This window comes from Oryctolagus cuniculus, chromosome X (assembly GCF_051225735.1).
Source record: "Oryctolagus cuniculus isolate XC-2025 breed Fujian yellow rabbit chromosome X, ASM5122573v1, whole genome shotgun sequence".
Classification (NCBI taxonomy): Eukaryota; Metazoa; Chordata; class Mammalia; order Lagomorpha; family Leporidae; genus Oryctolagus; species Oryctolagus cuniculus.
In genome coordinates this window covers 89,201,880-89,216,447 of record NC_142888.1, presented here as the reverse complement: position 1 = coordinate 89,216,447, position 14,568 = coordinate 89,201,880, and positions in this window count along the sequence as shown.

Below are 14,568 nucleotides of genomic sequence, written 5' to 3'. Positions count from 1 at the left end.
CATGGGTGTGTTGTTTTGGTGTCATTCATTATATCATATTTCTCCAGCATACCACAGGAAAAATATTTCCCTTCACTCTCAGTTTCAAAACCAGATGTGTCTTATTTGAGTGGTGGCATAAGGCAGACTGTTAGTATGATGACAGAAGTTGTGTTTTGGAGTTTAGGGAAGAGACACATTCATCACTTTAGTAATTGAATCTATTTCTAAGTTGTAGAGACCATTTCAAAACAACCTCTTGCTTTATTGGGTCTTTCTTCTTACCTGTCATTTCTATAGCAATACACAAGGTGTTCAGAATTGGAGGAAGCAGAAAGAATGTGGTTCTAGGTCTGTTGTTCCCTAGTCTGCAAACTCTAGTCAAACTCTAGACTTCAGAAACCCTTATACCATGGGACTCGGATGTGGCCTTTTCAGTAAATTAATGGGTGGATCCAAGTATGGTGAATTAACATCTCTCAACCAGACCTGGGCATAGCTGGTAGTCCACTCTCATAAGGACCCCAAGTTCCTTGCTCATTTGAATTCATCAATGTGGAAGAGACCCTATTTGGCAAACACTTCTAGAAATAGATATAAATTTGAAGTTAAATGGCTCCATGTCCAAAGCTTTTACTTTCGCAAGCAAAGCAGGCTTCTGATATTGTTCCTTGTCTCCTCCCCACAGTAAAAGCCTAAGGTAGTGAAGCCCAGGATTGGTCTCGACATACTAAAGTATCTTCAACTGCTTCAAGGAGGACAGGAAAATGATATCAATAAAAATTTAATGCAATTTAGAGAAGAGAATAAAAAATTAAAAGCAGTTATAATTTTCAGTTCCCAAATATTTGGGGATTTTTGCTTGCAAACAGGGTTACCAAAACACAGCTCCACTGTATTCTTAGTCGCAGTCTCTCTGCCTCTGCCTTTCTGGGTTTGAAATTGAGAACAATGGTGTCCCCCCAGCTGGGTTTTACTGTGATCGGTGCTACTCACAATCTTTCCTCCATAGTGTTCCACCACCTAGTCTGACTACCTGCCTTATTGACCATTTATGATAAGATTGTCCTGATTTTAAATCACCACAGCAGTTTGCTTATTTCTCTGGTCACCTCTAAAGCGTGGCAAGCACTTGCCCTTTCTAGCTGGTCTCACCACTTTCCCGGATAGCTGCTCCTGTTCTAGGATGACAACGTCCTAATGACTACTGCCAATCTGCCTGAAACTCTGGAGATTTGTTTACTGTTGGACCTAGCTTTTGCATTCTGCCAACTTTACTGGTTGTGAATAAATTACCGCTTCACCAAGGATCCTGAAATATGACTGACAACGTGGAAATACAATAACAGCAAGCACAAATGGCTCCTGCTCTGTACCAGCATTGTCCTTTGTCCTGTGCTGATGTGAACTCACGAAAGCCTCCTAACAACCCAGAGGCAATTACTATTATTATCTTTCCAGCCTTAAATATGAACACACTGGTTAAGTGCAATGTTCCGAATGACAAGCTGACAAGGGTGGGGACTACAAGTGAAAGTGGGGTAGTCAGATCCAGAGTCTCTGCATTTAACCTCTGCTCTTCATGGTCCTCCCAGTGTGGGGAAACATCCTACTGTAGGGGAGCAGGACTTTCAGATTAAAGAAAACATTTTGTGTAATGAAACTGCCCGGTTTTCCTGACGGGGGCATATCTAGGTCAAACTGGAATTAAGGAAAGCAGAATGTTGAGGGTCATAACTGGCTAATTAGGACTTGCAACAACCAGGTCTCAGCATGAGGAAGGATTCCACTTCATTGTGCAAAACGTGTAGCTGCCAAATACGGGACACGTTTATCAAAAATAAAGTGCCAAAAAGCACATACTATGTCAACACCAGCAGATCACTTACAGGGAAACCTGCATTTTTAAGGACTATATTAAACAAATTAAAGTGTGTACCTGGGGTGGCAGAAGGAAATGGGGATAGGAGTCACAGAAGAGAGAGAGATAGAGTGAGAGTGAGAGAGTGAGAGGGAGAGAGAGAGATTGCTTTGAATGATGATAAAAATTTACTAAGAAGTTCGGAATATGATCAGTTCAATTTCCAGCCACCCGAGGTCCAAATCAAACAAAAAACAGTTGCTCTGGAGTAACATCTTTTGCTTCTGTGGGGATCATGGTTCTCTGGTTAGATATATAGAGTTCCTGATACACCTCAAGAGTAAGCAAGACTTAAATCTGTAAGTGGCTAAACTGGACTAAAACTCGATGTAGTCTTCGCTTTACTAGAAAATGATTAGATTATTTTTGCCTATTTATTTATTATGTTGCAATTGAATGTGACAATAAATTCATACCACAGGCTATCAGTGTGTGAGAACTTACTTTTTAACAACTTTATAGACATAATTCGGATGCAAACAATTGGCCCATTTAAAGTATAAAATTAATTTTAAAGTAAAAGATTAATTTTAGGCTCAATACAATTTAAAAAAATTTTTTATCACCTCAAAAAGAAACTACGTACCGATGGGTATTCATTCCCTATTCTTTCTCTCTCCTAGCACCAGATAACCACTTTCAGTCTCTGTGGATTTGTCTGTTCTGGACCATTTACATAATGCCATCATACACTATGGTTTTTTTGTGACTGGATTATTTCTCTTAGCATAATACTTTTAAGGCTCTTCCAAGACACAGCATACATCAGTAGTTTGCTTCCTTTTTGTTTTTCCAAATACAGGTATTCCAATCGCTACATAATACATTCTGTTGTATTAATATGCAACATTTTGTTTATTTATTCTTCGGTGAATTTGGGATTTTTTTCTCACTTCCTTGTTATTATGAATAATGTTGCAATAAACAAGTTTTTATGAGAGCATGTTTTCAATTCCCTCGAATATGTATATAGAGGTAGAATTGCTGAGCCATATGGCAAGTCGATGTTTAAATTTTTGAGGACCTGTCAGATTGTTTTCCACAGACGCTACACCATTCCATATTTCCAACAGCAGTGCGTCCACATCCTTGTCAATACTTGTTATTCTCTGACTTTTTGATTGTACTCACATTAGTGGGTATAAAGTGATATCTCATTATGGTTTTGAATTGCATATCCCTGATAACGAATGGTGTTGGGCATCTTTTCATGTGCTTACTGGGCAATTCTACATCTTTGAAGAAATGTGTCTTCAGATACTTTGCACATTCAAAAATTGGTTTATTTGTCTATTATTGAGTTGTAAAGCTTAGTGTAGGTTATCCTTATGAGTATTAAGTAAACTGAAAATTGATCTTTGTAAAAATTAATAGTGGGAATAGGAGAGGGAGGAGGAAGAATGGTTGGAGTGTGGGCAGGAGGGAGGGTAGGGTGGGAAGTATCACTGTGCTCTTAAATCTGTGTATATGAAATACATGAAATTTGTATATGTTAAATAAAATGTTAAAAATATTAAAAACAATATATTCCTTACTCTTAAAAAAAGGTACATGCAGATCTGGTGCTGTGTCCTAGCGGGTAAAGCCATTGCCTGCAGTGCTGGCATCCCACATGGGCACTGGTTCAAGTCCCGGCTGCTCCACTTCCAATCCAGTTCTCTGCTGTGGCCTGAGAAAGCAGTAGAAAATTGCCCAAGTCCTTGGGCTCCTGCACCCACGTGGGAGATCCGGAAGAAGCTCCTGGCTTTGGATTGGTTCAGTTCTGCCGATTGTTTGAAATTCTTTGGGTACAGAGAAGTAGAAGGTCATGGTACAAACCCGCTGCTTTTTCTACATGCGAGGACGCAGGCTGTCAGTGGATCCCACACTGGTGGGAAGAGCAGATGATGGTGACCTTGTACTCTGAGTTCCTCCAAACTCACCTTCTATGACACATTTTAAGAGAGAAATGTACAGGTTAGTTTGCTCACAGGAGAGTGCACAGAAAGCAATCTTTGCAGATTCTTTATTCCTTACACTTATCTAGTCCTGTCCAGTCTGCCTTTTCCCTCTCAACATAACTGAACACGGAATGATTGAAACAGACTCCTCCTTGCTCTCCCTGCCTCCATGTTAGCCCCAAATGTGATCCATATCTTCCTTACAGCCAGAGCACCATTGGAAAGGGCAATTCTGATCTGCAATCACTTTTCTGTTTGAATTCTTCATTAAGAGCAAACATTGGCAACGATCCCTGTGTTCTCCGTTTCTCCCTCTTTTTTTTGTTTTGTTTTGCTTTTGCCTGCATAACTGCTAAGGGGCCCTTCTCTGAAATGATAACGTTTCCTGGGCTTCCGCGGCTGCATTATTCATCTTTGCCGCCTGGGCAGGACACAAGTTCTCATTTAAAGCCCTGGTGGAGCGGCCTACTCAGCCCAGCTTCCCACTCAGGCCCGAGAGAAAGCCACAGGGAGGAGGAGAAGCAGAGCAAGGGGTGCGACTGCGGCAGAGGGGCTAGGAGAGGGCGTCTCTGGGACCCAGGCCCGGAGGGAGCCCAAGGCCGGTGTGGCTGGCATCCTGCAATGCTTCCTTGCAACCCAGAAGGCCTGTTCCCACCGCGGTTCCCAGGCCCACGGTCTGTTCCCACTGCAGTTGCCAGGCCCACGGTCTCTGAAGGCCGAGCAGTGACAGCCACGGAGGGAAGAGACCTCGGCGTGTCCGTGCCTCAGCTGTCTCCTTGGCTGGGTGACACAGGGCAGGATGGATGCCGGCGCTGTACCGCCTGGGATGGCCCCAGCAGGAGGACAGCCTGAGACCAGGAGGAGACCTACCCGGGAGCTGCGGTGCTGGCATTCATGGTGTGTGCGAACCCCCGGCCCCAGCCCACGCCATGGAGAGCGTGGGCTCCAGAGCCAGGCTGCGGGCTGCACACCCAGGTCTGCTCGCCCCAGGTGTTGCACAGGGAAAGCCACATAACCTGACCAAGCCTCAGTCTTCTCTTCTGGAAAATGGGGGCAACAAGAGTGTCTGGCCCAGGAGGCTGCTGCAAGCGCCCGCAGAGCTGTCGGCACACGGCCTTCAGACCCCTCGACAACACCGGCTGCCTGCGTCTCGTCAGAGAGCGCCATCTCCCAGGGAGAAGCCGCTCACTGGCCTGAGGAGAGGGGCGCTCCCAGGCCTGCTGTCGCCCAGGAGTCCAGGCCCTGGGGCTGCCTTCTCATTCCGGAGGGAACCGTGAGAGCATGTGGTTGCCGGCGCCACTCCTTCAGGGCACGTGTGCAGACGTCTGTGGCACACAGGCAACCCCCCCCCCATAGATGCCAGTCGCGTCACAGGTGACGTCACACAACCACACGTGTGCCCCCTGGGTTTCTCGGCCCCCGGGAAAGCACTGCGGGGAAGACTGAGCCTGCTGGGGCTCCAGGTCACCTGCCTGGGACTCTGCCCCAGCAACACTAAGGCAAAGCCTGGGGGACCCCTGGGGTTGGCAGGAAGGCTGGGAGGCCACAGGCCAGGTGAGCCAGGGTCAGGGCCAGAGGGCAGCTAGGACCAGGGCCTCCCCTTACCCTAGGGCGCTTACCGTACGGCTCTCCCCCAAGCCCTGGCAGCCCAAGTGTGGAGTGACTGGGGTTCTGCCTGGGCACCAGAAGCCCTAAGGAAGGCGCCCAAGCACTCGTCTGGTCCCCTTTCCAGCCGTCCATGAGGCCACCAGAGCCCTTGCCCCAGAGCTGCCACTGGCCCCTCACAGCCACTGCCACTCAGTACCATTGTCCAAGCTGCCCCGGCCGCTCTCCTGTCTACTTGCTCCTGGGCTCATCCACTCCTCTTTAGTGTCCCGTGCTGGCCTGGCCCCTGCTTAGATGCTCGGGGGTCCACAGCAGCGGGCAAAGCCGGCCCAGGCCTCAGTGTCGTGGAGCTACGGTCTAGTGAGTCGGGAAGGACCCCACACGTGCACGTGGGCTTCCACGCTGTGGGAGACGCAGCAAAATGCGCTCAGGCAGGATGCTGCCAACACCTGTGAGGTGGAGTAGGGCCAGGAAACAACTCAGCAGGTGATGCTGAAGCCTGCACCCCCTGAAAGAAAAGTCTCCAGCCGGGCGAGAGGGGGCACTGCTGGGGGCACTACTGCGGGCGGGGGGGCCGGTGTGGTCCCGCCCCTGGCCAGGGCATTTCCAAACCCGTTACTCTTGTGGAGTCACGCTCTGCTGGCTGCGTGCTGTGGCTTTCACCTGTCTCACAATGTGTCCGATTGCTGCGGCTTGGGTCTTGTGAATGCCTTGCTTTCAGATCCTGTTCCTCAGAGTCCACAGTAACTTAGACTAAGCAGGGTGGGGCCCAAGAATATGTATTTCTAAAGGGCCCCGGTTAGTTCCATTGCAAGAAGTCTGCTGTTCTTTGTATGCAGTGGCCGAGCAAAGCCTAAGCGTCTTCATCTTTTCCTGTCAATTGTTGGTCATCTGTGTCTAGGCCTCTATCTTCGCTTCCCACCAGAATCCTGTCCTCCGCATCACTGGAGTAATTATCTTATAGCACAAGCCTACGCTTCCCACTCTTTTGCTTAAAACACCTTCTTTCTCTCCTACTTGGAAAATTCCTTCCTATGGCATCGATTGCATTGTGTACTTTTGCCTCTGCCTACACCTTTACTCCTGCCACATCCCACTTACCCTTTTCACTAGTGTTCCTGGAATAGCGCCCGAAGCTGGGAAGACACGGAATAAGTATTTCTTGAATTACTAGGAAAATAAGAAGCTTCCCCATGTCATATTTCACTGGAGGAACTGGGGCTATTTTAAGTCATGTAAATCAAGTCTAGGAGGAAAAGAGTACATTTTTGAAATATGTTAAAGGTCTGTGTCGTGCAGAATCCTTGTTGGGAGTGGTCCTGAGGCCAAGCGGTGTTAGTCAGAGGAAGTTCGAGTTTGACTTGAGATGAGCTCATGTGCTGCTTTTGCAGGATATAATCATCTGCTTTGAAACATTGGTGATTTCTCTGCCACCCGCAGTATTCCAGCACTAATCCTGTGGCCACCGGGCAGCTATGTAGTGAGAGGACTCAAGCCTTGAGTAGAATTTAGACAAAATAACCCACCATTCTTGAAATGATAAGATTTTGTGGGTGAATAAAGAGAAAGACAGTATCACACTGTATCCCATAAGTATATACAATGATTGTTTATTAACATAATAACTAAAATTAACAACTTAAAAATTAAAGAAGAGAGGAAGAAAAGAAAGTGAAGTCTGTCTCTGGGAAGTATACCACTGCGGTTAATTATTACCATGTATCATACCCATGCGCACCATACAGGGAATGCCTTTTTCATACTATGAAGCAAATCTGAAAATAGTATCAGTTATTTTCCTTTGATGATTATTAAATATTTCATTTGTTTATTTATTTGAGAAGCAGAGTTATAGAGAGACAGAGGGAGAGACACAGAGAGAGGTCTTCCATCCGCTGGTTCACTCCCCAAATGGCCACAATAGCTGGAGCTGTGCTGATCCGAAGTCAGGAGCCAGGAGCTTCTTCCAGGTCTCCCACGTGGGTGCAGGGGCCCAAGGACTTGGGCCATCTTCCACTGCTTTCCCAGACCATAGCAGAGAGCTGGATCGGAAGTGGAGCACTCGGGTCTCAAACTGGTGTCTATATGGGATGCCGGCGCTTCAGGCCAGGGCATTAACCCACTGTGCCACAGCGCTGGCCCCCATAGTTGATTTTCAATAGCTGTTTTTCTTATTTTACCTCTCCATAAAAGGAACAAGAAGAATGTGGGACTGCATAACAGGGTCTTGGAGATTCTCCCTGTATTTCTTTCCTTGTGCTATTTAGTAAGGACATCTTGATTTTAATCGTTTGGGCAATTTTTAATCAGGTTTTCGAAGACTTGGGACACACAGAGAAATAACGGCTCTGATGTCAATGATTTTTAGCTTCTGTTATTCAATGAGTCAAAGGCTCATTAGGCATGAGCACCTTCTCAGAAGTTCCTGGAGTTGCTTCCTTGGGAGAATGATAATGACACGACTGCCTCTATGGAATCTTGTCTCAGGTATGTGCTGCTTGCTGGTTTGCTTCCGTCTCTTCCGCTGCCTGAAGCCTAAACCCTGCTTTGTTCAGAAGCGAGCCTTTTCTCCCCCTTCGCCTCTCAGGTTTCATTTCCTCCACATCCAGACCTCTCTGCATCCTTCCAGCTACGTTGCCAAGATCCTGTCCCCAGACTGTGAGGTGTGCTGAAGACCGTACTGGAGTGAGAAGCAGGGCACGGGCGTTCCAAGGTGTGATCGATCATTCACTGGCTTGTTATAGAGGGGGCCTTTAGAAATGGGCTTCACTTCTCTGTTCCTCTGCTTTATTATCTGTAAAAAGAAGAGATTGGATCATACCACCTTAGGGTCTGGCATAGCATTTGATCGAGAATGGCACCCACATCACCACATTTTCTGTAGCTCACCCCTAAACAGGTATCACCCTCCCCTTTTCTGAACTCTGCTAAGAAGCTCGCTTGTTTTCAAGAGGGCCTTTTGCATCTATGAAATACTTCAATCTTTTGACAGCTAAGTCACAATAACCTTTTTATGAAGTTCTTTTAAAATAATTTTTAACCTCTGAGCACACTTCACATCTAATCTAAATAATGCAGAAATAGGCACAAGGAGGAACAACTCAACTCTGGCATCTACTTTTACTTCAACATGAAGTAAATATACCATATAGGAAGCAGCCGATTAACATCCTGAGTGATAGAAATAATTTCTTGCTTGTCTACTATCTATCAAGCATGTGGCTAGGCACTTTTTTTTTTAAGATTTATTTATTTATTTGAAAGTCTGAGTTACACAGAGAAAGAAGGAGATACAGAGAGAGACACAGAGAGAGAGAGGTCTTCCATCTGCTAGTTCACTCCCCAGTCGGCTGCAACAGCCAGAGCTGCACCAATCCGAAGCCAGGAGCTTCTTCCAGGTCTCCCACGTGGGTGCAGGGGCCCAAGGACTTGGGCCATCTTCCACTGCCTTCCCAGGCCATAATAGAGAGATGGATGGGAAGTGGAGCAGCCGGGACTCGAACCAGCGCTGGCCCCGGCACCGGCCCCAGCACTTGTTATTTATTGCTGGTAATTCTCTCAACAATCCAGTATTTTCTCCTTTACACAAGCTGACTGAGGAAATTGAGGCCCAGCCTAAGATAACCCAGCCACTTAGAGGCAGGGTTAGGATTAGGATCCAGGAGTTTAAAATGTATGTGCGTACAATATATATGTGTACAATGCTATGAACATACTAAATACAACTACTTTGGGCACTTTCACACAGCTAATGTTGTATGTGAATCTTTCTTCAATGAAGACAAGTCAAACAATTTAAAAATCAGGAAAATACAGAAGTGCTTACCATGTTTTCAGCTGAACTAAAATCACAGCACGGTAAACTGGAAGGTGACTGAGACACAGCTGTCTGACTAGCCAGCTTTGAGATTTTTAACATGTCATTTAACTGCTCCAGGTTCAGTTTTCCCGTCTATAAAATAAGGGAGGAGTGGGCTAGGAGGGTGATTTCTAGGCATCTCTTCGGCTCTCATAGGCTGAAGTCTCCTGTGCTAATCACTAGCAGAACACTTACGGATCTTTATTGTCCCCTTGTGGGTGAAAGTTGAACTGTTAGTACACTATATTTGTACGTGACTTATCCGTTCATTTTAAAACAATAAATTCAAGCCAGACATTTGATATCACGCAGATAAAGTATCAGGATGAATGAATTTTTTGCTTTCTACCAATTCTTTTATTGTGTAGACACAAGCTCTGATTCACAGTCTTTCCAAACAAAAGTAATACATATAGTCTTAAATGTGATCAGGAACAAAAGACAAATCAAATAGCATGTCTGTCCCCTTCATTTGCTATAGTTTTCTGTTTTATGAAAAGATAACCATTTCAGGGGCCGGCTCTGTGGCGTAACGGGTAAAGCCTCCGCTTGCAGTACCCTCATCCCATATGGGCGCCGGTTCGAGTCCCGGCTGCTTCTCTTTGATCCAGCTCTCAGCTATGGCCTGGGAAAGCAGTAGAAGATAGCCCAAGCCTTTGGGCTCCTGCACCCACTCTGGGAGACCCTGAGGAAGCTCCTGGCTCCTGGCTTTGGATAGGTGCAGCTCCGGCCATAGCGGCCAACTGGGGAGTGAACCAGCGGATAGAAGACCTCTCTCTCTCTCTGTCTCTACCTCTCTCTGTAACTCTGTCTTTCAAATAAATAAATAAATAAACCTTTTATTAAAAAAATAACCATTTCAACAATGTCAGGACATTTAAAAATACAATGAACAAAATTAAAAGGTGAAAGACAGGGGAGAGGATTTCAGACAACAAGGGCTAATACTCAGAATATGACAAGAAACAAAAATGAATGCACTAAGGACTAGAAGGGTACATTTACTCAAGAAAGAATAGGGAGCAGGGGAGGGAGAGCGGGTATGGAGGGAAGAACCGCTATATTCCTAAAGCTGTACCTATGAAATTTGTATTCATTAAATAAAAGCTAAAAAAATCTATAAAAAGAAAGAATAATGTCAATAAATATATGAACAAAGAATTAAATAAATGCAAATGAAAACATGAAATAATTATCTACCCATCAAATTGGGCAAATGTGTTTACAAAGGAACTTAATACTTCATATGTGTTAGTGTTTAAAAAATAGCTCTTCTTGGGGCTGGCGCTGTGGCGCAGCAGGTTAAAGCCCTGACCTGAAGCGCCAGCATCCTATATGGGTGTCAGTTCTAGTCCCGGCTGTTCATCTTCAATCCAGCTCTCTGTTATGGCCTAGGAAAGCAGTAGAAGATGGCCCAAGTCCTTAGAAGACTTGGAGGAAGCTCTTGGCTCCTGGCTTCAGATTAGTGCAGCTGCGGACATTGCGGCCAATTGGGAAGTGAACCAGTGGATGGAAGACCTCTCTCTCTCTCTGTCTCTACCTCTGTCTGTATCTCTTTCAAATAAATAAAATAAATCTTAAAAAAAGAGAAAAATAGCTCTTCTGTTATTCTACTGGTGTTGATATTAACTGGGACAACATTCTAGAGGGAAATCTTACAACTGTGTATATTAAAAGTCATAAAAGTATTCCTAATTTTTGACCCAGATATTTCACTTTTAGGAAATAAACAGATGTGAATTAATATTAATATTATGGAATTTTACTGCTATTTTATTTTATGCAAAGGAGGTAGCTGGAAATTAATCTACATGTCTAGTAATAAGTGTTTGATTATGTATCTTGTGGTAAATACTTCAGTAGGATATTATGCAGGTGCTAAATATAATTCTGAGAATATATATTGACTTAGAGGAAAGTTGAGTATGTAATGAAGTGAAAAAGATCACAGTGAGTGCAGTGTGGCTTCAATATATTTTATATATAAACATATTAAAAACCATATTAGGGGCCGGTGTTGTGGCGTAGTGGGTAAAGCCGCTACTTGCAGGGCCAACATCATATACAGGCTCCTCTTCTGATCTAGCTCTCTGCTATGGCCTGGGAAAGCAGCAGAAAATGGTTCAAGAACTTGGGCCCCTGCACCCATGTGGGAGACCAGGAAGAAGCTCCTGGTCCTGGCTCCTGGCTTTGGATCAGTGCAGCTCAGGCCGTTGCAGCCATTTGGGAAGTGAACCAGCTGATGGAAGATTCTCTCTCTCTCTCTCTCTCTCTCTCTGCCTCTCCTTCTCTGTCTCTGTAAACTCTGCCTTTCAAATAAATAAATAAATCTTTTATACAAAAAAAGAACACTAAAAAGTTAAAATCTGGCCATCTTGGGATAACAGGATTACAGACAACTCTTAATTTCTTTATCTTGCTTTTCTATTTAATTCTCTAGTTTTTCTACCATGAAGCTATTTAACTTTTATAATCATAAAAGAATAAAGAAAAAATTCTAAAGTCCTTATTGGTGATACCACGTTTTCCATCTGAGAACAAGTGGAAAACAAGGGGATTCAAAAGCTACCAATAGTTGTTCATCTACCAACAGCCTCTGTGTTGAGCGAGACGGTGCAGGACACACCCTTGTGTCTGTTGTTTCTAATGCAGCCAGGAACAACGAAAGAGAAAAGAGAAGATCTGAGTCTATCTCTTGCTTCCTCATGAATGCACCACAGGAAGGCATGATTTGTATGTTTACTGCAATAAATTTAGCTAATGTTGAAGTAAGAGTTATTCCTTTCAATAAAAGCAGTGTTTCCTAATTTGTCTTAATCAATTAAATAGAGGCAGTGTGGCTTGGCCGTTCTGGTTAAAATTCAGGAGTGCTACAATGAGACTTATTACGCATGTGCCCATAGTTCAGGGAGCATGACAGGAACTGACAGATTACTTAAAAATACACATGCTCAGTCTCACACACGAATCTCATCCTTTAAAAAGGCATTTGTGTGTGGCTGAATCCTAAGTCTCAGTGTTTTCTTGGAGAAGACAGAGGGATTTATGGAGACACACAGAGCACTGCAGCAGCTCCTGTCTGACTGAAGGTGACAACTCTTTCACATCCTGAGCTGTGAAGATGCTTATTTTCCCCAGAAAGCAGTAAGGAACCCCTCTCCCCTAAGCAAAAACCAGAGCCAAACATTACGACCATCACCAGCAACAAGGCAGATCCTCGCTCACCAGTTTTTGCAAGCATATTGATGAGGGGACATTTAATCATCTTTAAAAATTTTCTGTAAACGCAGTTTGCTTCTCTCTTAGCCCTTCCTTCTGTTAAGGAGGAAAGGACTAGAGAATGAGGGCTGAATTGATGAGGGAAACTTCAGGAAATTCACAAGATCAGTTTGGGCAAAAAGAACATTAGTAAATATTTCACAATGCACATATGTTAGCATTTTATCAAAAGGTGTATACTATGATCTAAATGTTTGTGCTCCCTCAAATTCACATGTTGAAATCCTAACCCCCAAGGTGATGGTATTTGTAGGTGGGGCCTTTGGAAAGTGATTAGGCCTTGAGGGTGGAGCTCTCACGAAGGGGATTCATGCCTTTGTGAAAGAAGTCCAGAGAGCTGCTTTGCCCCTTCCACAATGTGGGGACACAGCTATAAGGTGCCATCCATGAACCAGAAAATAGACTCTCAGGACTGGCATTGTGGCGTTGCAAGTAAGGCTGTCACCTGTGGTGCCGGCATCCCATATGGGCACCAGTTTGAGTCCTTGCTGCTCCATGTCTGATCCACTTCTCTGCTACTGGCCTGGGAAACAGCAGAAAATGGCCCAAGTGCTTGGGCCCCTACCATCCATGTTGGAGACCCGGATGAAGCTCCTGGCTCTGGCTTTCGCCTGGCTCAGCCCCAGGCTATTGTGGCCATCTGGGGAGTGAATCAGTGGATGGAAAAGTCTCTTTCTCACCAACTCTGAGATGAACGAATAAATATTTTTTTTAAAAAAAAAAAGGAAAGAAAGCATGCGTTCAACAGACAACAAAAGTGTTGGTACCTTGAACTTGAAGTTCCCAGCCTCCAGCAATGGGGGGATTAAGTTTCCAATGTTTATAAGTTGCTCAGCCTGTTTTATTTTGTTATAGATTGAACAGACTAAGACAATGTGTAACAGTTTATCTGTCTTAAAATCAAGTGCAATAAAAGCACTCCACTGTAATGAATCTTACATGCCCACAGCAAGAAGGGCAAAAAAGTGAAATGATTGCCTGAATCACTGAGGTAAAAAACAAAAGCAAACAAAAAATGAAACTGCCACAGGAACTTCTCTGGGTAATTCAAATGAAAGTTGAGAAGTAACTCCTATCCTGAAATTATTCAAACTGATGCCTCAATTTTCCGGTGTTTTCCAAAAATTCAATTATAGGATCAAAAAGAAACCATGGATTTCATACTCTCTGCTCTCTGGAAGGACATAGCCAAACCACTTCCCCAAAAATGAGACACTATATTATTTCTTAAGGCATTTCCTCTTGGAGATTTCCCACTGGGTAAAGAATCAGGTAGAAAATAGCAAAACAGTAAAGACACAAAGATATTTTTCTCCTTTTAAAATATTGGCTCCGGATGAGCAAATTCCTTATAAGGGCTTGTAAACCTATGATCTTCTATTTCTTAAAAATTATGGTATTATAGCCTAATCAAAACAATTTGGGGTGTTATATTTGCAGCATGCTTGATAATTCTTGTTAAATGATAATTCTCAGTGGTGAAAATGATAAACGTTGCAAAAATATTTGTTTTTCCCCCATCGTTTCAATTGCCCTAAGTTCCATGAGGCACAAGTAGATAGAGCGGAAAAGAGGGCTAAGTCTGTGGCAGGTGGAATCAATGTAGTGATACTATGTGCTGGGGAGAGACTTGTGTCCATCCTTACAAAGTTGCCAGTATGTGCAAGAGTACTTCAAAAAGTTTGCAAAAAATGGACAATGTAAGTTTATTTTGGTGCAAAAATTTTAAATTCATGTGTAGTTTATTTTACAATGTGTATTTTCCACAAACTTTTTGAGGATGCCTTACTTACAAGCCATTCACTACTAATGAACCTTTACAGTCCAATCTTTACAGTATGAGAGGCAAGAAAAGAGAATAATGAAATTATTCATTGTTTTCTGATTTACTTTGCCTATAGTTTCCTGTTTTCCTTAGGCCTGGACAATTCACCAGCCCAGAAAATATGTATATGCCTTTTTAAAAGATTTATGATGGTTTAACA